Raw genomic sequence first — 12,772 nt, forward strand, 5'->3', positions numbered from 1 at the left:
CTACATATATACATATATCCAAAATAAAACCCCAAAGACAAGGATCTCCGCTGTCAGAAGCTTCCAGTATGCCTCAGCGAGGTGTTGCCTGTCCTGCATCTGAAAACCACAACTATCCATATGGAATGAGAACCGGGGGTTCTCAGCATGGTAAAGGTGCCACGTACATAAGATATAAGATCTTGGGAATGCTAGAGGCAATCCTAAAATTCTGACACTCAGATTATAGAGCTTAAAGAGCTAAAACAGAAACCATAAAGGGGTGGTTCTCTAAGATTCTAACTTAACCAAAAACTGAACTAAAACCCTCAATCTCTCCATATTTCCTCTGTTCCTCCAACTACGGTGAAATTGCACAGAAAAACAAGCAGACAATGGAACCCGGATGAGCCCATATTTTTCGATATATTTTAAGTTTGATTTGAATGGATTTCATCATATAAACTCACATTTATTCATCCAAATAGCATGCTTTTGTTTTCTCTCCCTAAATTGAGCCTAATTGTGAAAACATGCTATTTTGTGCTCAAATTAGTGATTTTAATCCCACTTTTATGCCATTCGATGCCATGACATTTTTGTTGAGTGATTTTAGGTCCTAAAGGCAAGTTGGCAAGTCAAAAGTGGAAGGAAGCATGTACAAAGGGAGAAAACATGAAGAAAACAAAGGAGAAGCACACATTGGAGTGTGCGTGCGCACAACCACCTGTGCGTACACACAAGAGCCATAAAACCATGTGTGCGTACGCACAAGAAGAAAATCAGCATGTGTGCGGACGCACATACCTGTGCGTCCGCACACGTCCCAGCACGTGACTCATTTATTGCAAATCGTTGGGGGCGATTTTTGGGCATCCAGGGCCCAATTTTGGGATTTTCTGAAGCTGATTGGATGCTATATTAAGGAAGGCCTCACTCCATGTGAAAGAGGGGGGGGGAGAAATTAGGGTTAGATTAGCATTATGTAGGTTGTTCTCTAGAGAGAGAAGCTCCCCCCTCTCTCTAGAATTAGAGTTCTTTAGTTTAATTTCTTGTAATTTCTACTTTTAATTCTTGTTTTCATTTACTTTTCCTTGTCATTTATTGTTATTGCATCTTGTTCTTTTTCATCTCTCTTGTTATTCCCTTTATTTTGTCAATTTTATGTTTATGGATACTCTTTGTTACTTTAATTTTAATTAATGCAAATTTATGTTTCTATGTCATTTATTGCTTTCTCTAGTTGTTATTGTCACTTTCTTACTTTGGTAGTTTTATAATTTATTTTATTGTAATTTAATATTATTTTATTCTCATGCACACCAAGTGTTTGATAAAATTCTTGGCCTAGTTTTTACTTAGTTTTTCTCAACTCTTGGCTTGAAATTGATGACTTTGGTGATCCTTGAGTCATTGATGTCCATTCTTGTTTGATATATTAGAGTAGTTAGTTGATTTGGTTTCCTTTGACTCTATGTGACCCCTTAGTGTTGACATAGGACTTAGGGATTGAAATTAACTATGCCTATTTGACTTATCTTCGATGTAAGGTTGAGTAAGTAGGATTAACTCTTCATAATCATCATGTGTTTGTGGTCAATGTCTAGGATAGGTAGCCTTAGCTCTCAATTACTTGCCAATATATTTTTTTGCATTTGAAGTTTCCTTTCCTTGAATTTAATTACTTTGACTTTTATTGCTTTGATGTTTAATTTCTTGCATGTTTAGTTTTCATACTCTTGGTTGAGAAATTGCATGTTTGGGTGAAATTGAGTTGTGGATGTCCATTCCACATTGTGTGAGAATAGTTAATTGGTTTGGTTTTCATTGACGCTAGTCTTTCACTAAGTAATTAGTGAGTTGACTAGAACTTATGGATTGAAATCAATTATGGCTTTTTGACTAATTCTCAAGGAGGATTGACTGATTTGGATTGATTCCACACAATTGCCATGCTTGTGGTCCATAACTAGGATAGGAATCCTAAACTCCCCAATTCTTACCAAGAGTTGCCATTTACATTCCTTGCATGCTTGTTCCAATTCCTTGCTATTTACATCTCTTGCTCTCTTGCTTTCATTTCCAATCCCCCATGCTCTCTTTTCTCATAGCCAATAATTGTACATTTCATTGCAACTCCTAGGGAAGACGACCCGGGAGCTAAATACTCTCTCGGTTTATATTTTGTATTAGATTTAATATTTGATAGTGAGAATTCATTGTTGGTTTGGACTATGCTACCAATGAATTGATTCTTGTTTTGATTGATTCTAAACTGACATAAAAATCTCTTGTCAAACCCACAAGTAGAATACAAGTAATACAAATAGTAAGTATAACAATTAGCATATTATAGTCACTTAGGCAATCTAAATTAATGCATAATCAAACAAAATCATACAAATACATATGGTGAATGTCTATCCTACTGGTCATGAACTCACGTGTTGGTTAACTGCCAGAATCCGACACATCCGGTAGCTAAGCCAGATACCGTCTCTCGACTGCGCATCTCCAGGAGGCATAAAATCGGGGGATTAGTGCCATACCACCTTCTCCTGGAGGCATACACCAAGGGGAATAAACCGGGGGATTAGTGCCCCACCACCTTCTCCTAGTGAGGCCGTGCCATACCGGTCAAGGGATTAATGCCCTACCACCTTGCAGATAGAGAGAGAAAGAATGCGAGGGAATACATCGGAAGATTAGTGCCCTACCACCTTCCTCACATCCCACAGAACACAATCACAAGGAATGCGAAGGAAATGAATTGAGGGATTAGCGTCCTACCGCCTTCCTCACATCCAACACATTGACAAGCGGATAAATGTCGGTCAAGAATTACTAAAAGGGTTTTTCCAAATCAACGTTGCAAGTATAGTCTTAACCGACAAGATTTTTGCTAGTCAGAGTTAAAATGTGTGTCACAAATAAATTAAATAACTGGGAGTAAAATCCCGAGTCGTTTTCCTAGGAGTTGACACAAGATGCAATTTATTAGTTAGGATTTACCTGGAGATTTTCGGAGTTGAGAACAAGAAAAATAAATAACTAAAAATTGGAGCAATAGATAACTAGTAAGAGTTGATAATCAACCAATATAAAAAGTCTTGGTTAGAGGGTGAGAATCGGAATTTCTATCCTCATTGTCTTTCCCAAGTGTGATGGTAAAGGCTCATTGCTCTCACTTAGTTATCTTCTAATGATTGAAAGAAAGTCAAGTGAAACAATTAACTTTAGCTCACAAATTCTAGTCACTTCATAGAGAAGAACTAGAGTTGGTGAGTTTCAATCTAACTAATAATTGTCAATTACCAATCAACACTTGAATATAACAATTCAAGTGGCTCAAATTACTCACCCCCAAACCAAGCAAGGAAATTTACTCCATGATTATGGGTGACATTTCCTCAAACACTTGGTGAGCATAGATAAAAGACATGATAAAAACTAGGAAAATTATTGAACTCAAATTACCACTATGAATAATCAGCAATAACAAAATAAGCAATCATAATAAATATGGAAATAACTCAATGCATTAACAAAATTCAAGAGTAACAAGATCCAAACATGAATTCAAGTAACCAAATTGGAAAGAGTGCTAAAGGAATTAAAGAGGAAAATTATAAGGAAAATGGCTAGAAAATGAAGGTAACAGCAATTTCTCTCAAGATCCAACTGAAAATAAACTAAGAAAACCAAAAATCCTAGAAAGAAGTAGGAGTTTCTCTCACTAGAATTTCAAAACTCAAAAACTAAGCTCAAATGTAAAGTATGTCTATCCCAGCTGCATTCACCGCGTATTGTCTTCATTTTTGAGCTTGAAACTGGGCCAAAATCAGCCTAGAAATCGCCCCCAGCAAATTTCCTTAATTGCAGCACGTGACGCTCGTCACGCGTATGCGTCAGCCACGCGTACGCATCAGTCACGCGTACGCATCAGTCACACGTATGCGTCACTTATAAGATGGCTTGATCACGTCTATGCTTCAGCCATGCGTACGCGTCGCTTCCAGCTTCACAAATCTTCAATTTCTTGTGTTCCTTCCACTTTAACATGCTTCCTCTTCATCCTCTATGCTATTCCTGCTCTATAAATCCTATAATCACTCAATAAACACATCACGACATCGAATGGTAACAAGAGAGAATAAAGAATTAGTAATTTTTAGGCCTAGGAAGCATGTTTTCAATCATAGCACAAAATTAGGAAGGAATCTTAAAAACATGCAATTTACATGAATAAGTGTGAGTAAAGTTGATAAAATCTACTCGATTTTATCCAGAATAAGTCATAAAATAGTAGTTCATCAAATCTCCCCACACTTAAATATTAGCATGTCCTCATGATAAGCTCAAGGGAACCAAAAGAGTGAAAGGAAAAATGGTAGGACTTATTGATGAGCGGATAATTTATACGCTTTTTGGCATTATTTTTACATAGTTTTCAGTATAATTGAGTTAGTTTTTATTATATTTTTATTAGTTTTTAAATAAAAATCACATTTCTGGACTTTACTATGAGTTTGTATATTTTTCTGTGATTTCAGGTATTTTCTGGCTGAAATTGAGGGACTTGAGCAAAAATCAGATTCAGAGGTTGAAGAAGGACTGCAGATGCTGCTGGATTCTGACCTCCCTGGACTCAAAGTGGATTTTCTAGAGCTACAAAACTCCAAATGGCGTGCTCTTAATTGCGTTGAAAATTAGACATCCAGGGCTTTCCAGCAATATATAATAGTCCATACTTTGTCTGAGTTTAAATGACGCAAACTGGCATTCAACGCCAGTTCCATGTTGCATTCTGGAGTTGAACGCCAGAAACAGGTTGCAAAGTGGAGTTAAACGCCAAAAATAGGCTACAAACTAGCGTTCAACTCCAAGAGAAGCCTCTACACATGTAAAGCTCAATGCTCAGCCCAAGCACACACCAAGTCGGCCCCAAAAGTGGATTTCTACATCATTTACTCATTTCTGTAAACCCTAGTAACTAGTTTAGCATAAATAGGACTTTTTACTATTGTATTGAGAGATCTTTCGGAACATCTTTAGTTTCATCTTTAGATCACGTTTGGGGGCTGGCCTCTCGGCCATGCTTGGACCTTCATCACTTATGTATTTTCAACGGTAGACTTTCTACACACCATAGATTAAGGTGTGGAGCTCTGCTGTTCCTCATGAATTAATACAAAGTACTATTGTTTTTCTATTCAATTCAAGCTTATTCCGATTCTAAGATATTCATTCACACCTCAATATGAATGTGATGATCGTGACAGTCATCATCATTCCCAACTATGAATGCGTGCTTGACAACCACTTCCGTTCTACCTTAGATTGAATGAGTATCTCTGGGATTCCTTAATTAGAATCTTCGTGGTATAAGTTAGAATCCATGGACGGTCATTCTTGAGATCTGAAAAGTCTAAACCTTGTCTGTGGTATTCCGAGTAGGATCTGGGAAGGGATGGCTGCGACGAGCTTCAAACTCGCGAGTGCTGGGCGTAGTGACAGACGCAAAAGGATTAATGGATCCTATTCCAGTATTATCGAGAACCGACAGATGATTAGCCATGCAGTGACAGCGCATTGGATCATGTTCACTGAGAGGACAGGATGTAGCCATTGACAACAGTGATGCCTAACATACAGCTTTTCATAGAAAGGAGTGTGAATGATTGGATGAAGACAATAGGAAAGCAGAGGTTCAGGAGGAACGAACGCATCTCTATACGCTTATCTGAAATTCTCACCAATGAATTACATAAGTATCACTATCTTTATTTTATATTTTATTTATCTTTTAATTACTAAATCTCCATAATCAATTGAATCCGCCTGACTGAGATTTACAAGGTGACCATAGCTTGCTTCAAGCCGACAATCTCCGTGGGATCGACCCTTACTCACGTAAGGTTTATTACTTGGACGACCCAATGCACTTGCTGGTTAGTTGTGCGAAGTTGTGACAAAGAACTAAGATTATGAACGTGCGTAATGAGTTTTTAGCGCCGTTACCAGGGAATGGAACCGTCACGATTTCCGCGCACCAAGTTTTTGGCGCCGTTGCCAGGGATTGTTCGAGTTTGGACAACTGACGGTTCATCTTGTTGCTCAGATTAGGTAATCTTATTTTATTTTTAAGCTTTTTACTTTTATTTATTTTCAAAAATTTTTTTTCTTTTTCATTTTTCCCAAAATAATTTTCGAAAAAATAAAAAAAATTAATAAAACCATAAAATCAAAAATATTTTTGTGTTTCTTGTTGGAGTATAGAGTCAATTTTTAAGTTTGGTGTCAATTGCATGTTTATCTGTTTCTTGCATTTTTCGAAAACTCATGCATGGCGTTCTTCATGATCTTCAAGTTGTTCTTGATAAGTCTTCTTGTTTGATCTTTAAAATTTCTTGTTTTGTGTCTTTTCTTATTTTTCATATGCATTTTCAATTTGTTAGTGTCCATATATTAAAAATTTCTAAGTTTGGTGTCTTGCATGTTTTCTTTTATTGAAAATTTTTCAAAAATACATACTTGATGTTCATCATGATCTTCAAAGTGTTCTTGGTGTTCATCTTTGCATTCAAAGTGTTCTTGCATATTTTTCTTGTTTTGATTCATAATTTTCATGTTTTGAGTCTTTTGGATGTTTTTCTCTTTCATCATTAAAAATTCAAAAATAAAAAAAATATCTTTCCCTTTTTCACTCATAAATTTTCGAAAATTTGAGTTGACTTTTTCAAAACTTTTTAAAATTTAGTTGTTTCTTATGAGTCAAATCAAATTTTCAATTAAAAAAAAATTCTATCTTTTTCAGATCTTTTTCAAAAATAAAATCTTTTTCAATTTTTTCTTCATATTTTCGAAAACTTTATGATTGATTTTCAAAATTTTTTTCTTATTTTTATTTTATATTTTCGAAATTAATGCTAACAATTAATGTGATTGATTCAAAATTTTCAAGTTTGTTACTTGCCTAATAAGAAAGGTTCAATCTTTAAACTCTAGAATCCTATCTTTTTAGTTTCTTGTTAGTCAAGTAATCAACTTTGATTTCAAAAATCAAATCTTTTCAAATTTCTTTTTCAAATCTTTTTCAAATTAAGTTTCAATCATATCTTTTTCAAAATCAATTTCAAAATCTTTTCTAACTTCTCATCTTTTCAAAATTAATTTTTAAATCTTTTTTTATTTATCCTATCCTTTTGTTTCAATCATATCTTTTTCAAAACTACCTAACTAATTCCTTCTCTAATTTTCGAAAATCACCTTCATCTTTTTTAAAATTCCTTTTTAAATTAACTAATTGTTTTAAATTTAATTTAATTTGATTTAAATTTTCCTTTCTTAATTTTCGAATTCTAATTTTAATTTTCAATTAAAAACAAAATTATTTTTTTATTTTAATTTATATTTCGAAAATTTCTCTCCCTCACCTCCTTCTATTTATTTATTTATTTACTAACACTCCTCTTCATCCAAGAATTCGAACCTATTCCTCACCCTTGTGTTTGGATTCTCCTTCTTCTATTCATATCTTCTTCCACTCACATAAAGGAATCTCTATACTGTGACATAGAGGATTCCATATTTTCTGTTCTCTTCTTTTTCATATGAGCAGGAACAAGGACAAGAACATTATTGTTGAAGTTGATCCTGAACCTGAAAGGACTCTAAAGAGGAAGCTACGGGAAGCTAAAGCACAACTCTCTGGAGAAAATCTGACAGAAATTTTCGAAAAAGAAGGAGACATGGCCAAAAATAATAATAATGCAAGGAAGATGCTTGGTGACTTTACTGCACCTAATTCCAATTTACATGGAAGAAGCATCTCAATCCCTCCTATTGGAGCAAACAATTTTGAGCTGAAACCTCAATTAGTTTCTCTGATGCAACAGAACTGCAAGTTTCATGGACTTCCGTCCGAAGATCCCTTTCAGTTCTTAACTGAATTCTTGCAGATCTGTGATACTGTTAAGACCAATGGGGTTGACCCCGAGGTCTACAGGCTTATGCTTTTCCCATTTGCTGTAAGAGACAGAGCTAGAATATAGTTGGACTCTCAACCTAAAGATAGCCTGAACTCTTGGGATAAGCTGGTCATGGATTTCTTAGCCAAGTTCTTTCCTCCTCAAAAGCTTAGCAAGCTTAGAGTGGATGTTCAAACCTTCAGATAGAAGGAAGGTGAATCCCTCTATGAAGCTTGAGAGAGATACAAGGAACTGACGAAAAAGTGTCCTTCTGACATGCTTTCAGAATGGACAATCCTGGATATATTCTATGATGGTCTGTCTGAATTATCAAAGATGTCATTGGACCATTCTGCAGGTGGATCCATTCACCTAAAGAAAACACCTGCAGAAGCTCAAGAACTCATTGACATGGTTGCAAATAACCAGTTCATGTACACTTCTGAAAGGAATCCTGTGAGTAATGGGACGCCTCAGAGGAAGAGAGTTCTTGAAATTGATACTCTGAATGCCATATTGGCTCAGAATAAAATATTGACTCAGCAAGTCAATATGATCTCTCATAGTTTTAATGGATTGAAAGAATCATCCAACAGTACTAAAGAGGCATCTTCTGAAGAAGAAGCTTATGATCCTGAGAACCCTACAATAGTAGAGGTGAATTACATGGGTGAATCCTATGGAAACACCTATAATCCCTCATGGAGAAATCATCCAAATTTCTCATGGAAGGATCAACAAAAGCCTCAGCAAGGCTTTAATAATGGTGGAAGAAATAGGTTTAGCAATAGCAAACCTTTTCCATCATCCACTCAGCAACAGACGGAGAAATCTGAGCAGAATCCATCTAGCTTAGCAAATATAGTCTCTGATCTATCTAAGGCCACTGTGAGTTTTATGAATGAAACAAGGTCCTCCATTAGGAATTTGGAGGCACAAGTGGGCCAGCTGAGTAAAAGAGTCACTGAAACTCCTCCTAGTACTCTCCCAAACAATACAGAAGAAAATCCAAAGAGAGAGTACAAGGCCATTGATTTAACCATCATGGCCAAACCTACAAGGGAGGAGGAGGACGTGAATCTTAGTGAGGAAGACCTCCTGGGACGTCCAGTGACCAATAAGGAGTTCCCCTTTGAGGAACCAAAGGAATCTGAGGCTCCATTAGAGACCATAGAGATTCCATTGAACCTCCTTCTGCCCTTCATGAGCTCTGATGAGTATTCTTCCTCTGAAGAGGATGAGGACATTATTGAAGAGCAAGTCGCTAAATACCTTGGTGCAATCATGAAGCTGAATACCAAATTATTTGGTAATGAGACTTGGGAAGATGAACCTCCATTGCTCACCAATGAACTAAATGCATTGGATAGGCAGAAATTACCTCAAAAGAAACAGGATCCTGGTAAATTCCTAATTCCCTGCAAAATAGGCACCATGACCTTTGAGAAGGCTCTGTGTGACATGGGGTCAGGAATAAACTTAATGCCACTATCTGTAATGGAAAAACTAGGGATCTTTGAGGTACAAGCTGCCAGAATCTCATTAGAGATGGCAGAGAACTCAAGAAAATAGGCTTATGGACAAGTAGAGGACGTGTTAGTAAAGGTTGAAGGCCTTTACATCCCTGCTGATTTCATAATCCTAGACACTGGGAAGGATGAGGATGAATCCATCATCCTTGGAAGACCCTTCTTAGCCACAGTAAGAGCTGTGATTGATGTGGACAGAGGAGAGTTGGTCCTCCAACTGAATGAGGACAACCTTGTATTTGAAACTCAAGGATCTCCTTCTGTAACCATGGAGAAGAAGCATGAAAAGCTTCTCTCACTGCAGAGTCAACCAAAGCCCCCACAGTCAAACTCTAAGTTTGGTGTTGGGACGCCACAACCAAACTCTATGTTTGGTGTTGAACCCCCACATTCAAACTCTAAGTTTGGTGTAGGGAGGTTCTAACCTTGCTCTAATTATCTGTGAGGCTCCATGAGAGCTCACTGTCAAGCTATTGACATTAAAGAAGCGCTTGTTGGGAGGCAACCCAATGTTATTTAATCATATCTATTTTATTTTCTTTTTGTTATTTCGTGTTTTATTAGGTTGATGATCATGTGAAGTCACAAAAATTACTGAAAAATCAAAAATAGAATGAAAAACAGCATTGAAAATAGAACACCCTGGAGGAGAGTAGTCTGGCGTTTAAATGCCAAAAACAAGCATTTGTCTCGCGTTGAATGCCAGAAACAGGCACCAAGCTGTCGTTTAACGCCAGAAACAAGCATCTGCCGGGCATTAAACGCCAGAAACAAGCTACATTTGGGCGTTTAACGCCAGAAACAGGCAGCAGTCTGGCGTTAAACGCCAGGATTGCACAGCAAGGGCATTTTACACGCCTAATTGGAGCAGGGATGTTAAGTCCTTGACCCCACTTGATCTGTGGACCCCACAGGATCCCCTCAGGATCTGTGGATCCCACAGGATCCCCACATTTTCTTCTCTCCTCTTCACACCTTTTCATAACTCTCTTCCCCAAATACCCTTCACCAATCACCTCAATCACTCTTTCCCATCATCTCTTCACCACTCATATTCATCCTCTCTTCCCCATAAACCCCGCTTACCTTCAAAATTAAAACTAATTTCCCTCCCAAACCCAACCCTAATGGCCGAACCCTAAACTCCCCCTCACTCCTATATAAACCCCTTACTCCTTCTTCATTTTCACACAACACAACCCTCCCTTCTTCTCCTTGGCCGAATACATCTTCTCCCCCCATCTCCTCTATTCTTCTTCTTCTTCTACTACCTTCTTTCTTCTTTTGGTCGGGGACGAGCAAACATTTTAAGTTTGGTGTGGTAAAAGCATAGCTTTTTATTTTTCCATAACCATATATGGCACCTAAGGCCAGAGAAACCTCTAGAAAGAGGAAAGGGAAGGCAATTGCTTCCACCTCTGAGTCATGGAAGATGGAGAGATTCATCTCAAAGGTCTATCAAGACCACTTCCATGAAGTTGTGGCCAAGAAGAAAGTGATCCCTGAGGTTCCTTTCAAGCTCAATGGAAAATGGACTCAAGAGGCAAGTCGGTTCAATTAAGAAGGCATGACCTCAAACCAGTGGCTAGGGGATGGCTGGAGTTCATTCAACGCTCAATCATTCCTACTAGTAATCGATCTGAAGTTACTATAGACCGGGCCATCATGATCCATAGTATCATGATTGGAGAGGAGGTGTAAGTTCATGGGATTATACCTCAAGAACTTTACAAGGTGGCTAACAAGTCCTCTACTTGGGCAAGGTTAGCCTTTCCTCACCTCATATGCCACCTCTGCAATTCGGCTGGAATTGACATAGAGGGAGACATCCTCATTGAAGAGGACAAGCCCATCACTAAGAAAAGGATGGAGCAAACAAGAGATCATGGACCTCAGCAAGAGCATGAGGAAATTCCCCACCATGAAATCCCTGAGATGCCTCAGGGGATGCACTTTCCTCCAAAAACTATTGGAAGCAAATCAACACTTCCCTAGAAGAATTAAGTTCCAACATGGGACAACTAAGGGTGGAGCACCAAGAGCACTCCATCATCCTCCATGAGATTAGAGAAGATCAAAGAGCTATGAGGGAGGAGCAACAAAGGCAAGGAAGAGACATAGAGGAGCTCAAAAGCACCATTGGTTCTTCAAGAAGAGGAAGATGCCATCCTCACTAAGGTGGACTCATTCCTTAATCTCCTTGTTTATTTATTTTACTGTTTTTCAATTTTTGAGCTTTATGTTTTATTTATGTTTGTGTCTTTACTATATGATCACTAGTGTCTAAGTGTCTATGCCTTAAAGTTATGAATATGAATCCATCACCTCTCTTAAATGAAAACTGTTTTAATTACAAAAGAACAAGAAGTACATGGTTTTGAATTCATCCTTGAAACTAGTTTAATTATTTTGATGTGGTGACAATACTTTTTGTTTTCTGAATGAATGCTTGAACAGCATATGTCTTTTGAAGCTGATGTTTATGAATGTTAAATATGTTGGCTCTTGAAGAATAAAGAAAAAGGAGAAATGTTATTTGATGATCTGAAAAATCATAAAAATGATTCTTGAAGCAAGAAAAAGTAGTGAATACAAAAGCTTGCAAAAAAAAAAAGAAAAAAAATATAGCGAAAAAAAAAGAGAGAAAGAAAAAGAAAAAGCAAGCAGAAAAAGCCAATAGCCCTTAAAACCAAAAGGCAAGGGTAAATAAAAAGGATCCAAGGCTTTGAGCATCAGTGGATAGGAGGGCTAAAGGAATAAAATCCTGGCCTAAGCGGCTAAACCAAGCTGTCCCTAACCATGTGCTTGTGGCGTGAAGGTGTCAAGTGAAAACTTGAGACTGAGCGGTTAAAGTCAAGGTCCAAAGCAAAAAAAAAAAGAGTGTGCTTAAGAACCCTGGACACCTCTAATTGGGGACTTTAGCAAAGCTGAGTCACAATCTGAAAAGATTCACCCAATTATGTGTCTGTGGCATTTATGTATTCGGTGGTAATACTGGAAAACAAAGTGCTTAGGGCCACGGCCAAGACTCATAAAGTAGTTGTGTTCAAGAATCAACATACTGAACTAGGAGAATCAATAACACTATCTGAACTCTGAGTTCCTATAGATGCCAATCATTCTGAACTTCAATGGATAAAGTGAGATGCCAAAACTATTCAAGAGGCAAAAAGCTACAACTCCCGCTCATCTGATTGGAGCTAAGTTTCATTGATATTTTGGAATCTATAGTATATTCTCTTCTTTTTATCCTATTTGATTTTCAGTTGCTTGGGGACAAGCAACAATTTAAGT

At 37.4% G+C, this 12,772-nt stretch overlaps 1 non-coding gene across 1 annotated transcript; it reads right to left on the reverse strand.

Moving 5' to 3' along the window:
* Positions 1 to 8,123: 8,123 nt before the first annotated feature.
* Positions 8,124 to 8,231, reverse strand: LOC112724822 (small nucleolar RNA R71). Its single transcript, XR_003163967.1, has one exon. It is a non-coding gene; the product is annotated as a small nucleolar RNA R71 (small nucleolar RNA).
* Between the last annotated feature and the right edge of the window lie 4,541 nt (positions 8,232 to 12,772).

Source organism: Arachis hypogaea, chromosome 11 (assembly GCF_003086295.3).
Source record: "Arachis hypogaea cultivar Tifrunner chromosome 11, arahy.Tifrunner.gnm2.J5K5, whole genome shotgun sequence".
Classification (NCBI taxonomy): Eukaryota; Viridiplantae; Streptophyta; class Magnoliopsida; order Fabales; family Fabaceae; genus Arachis; species Arachis hypogaea.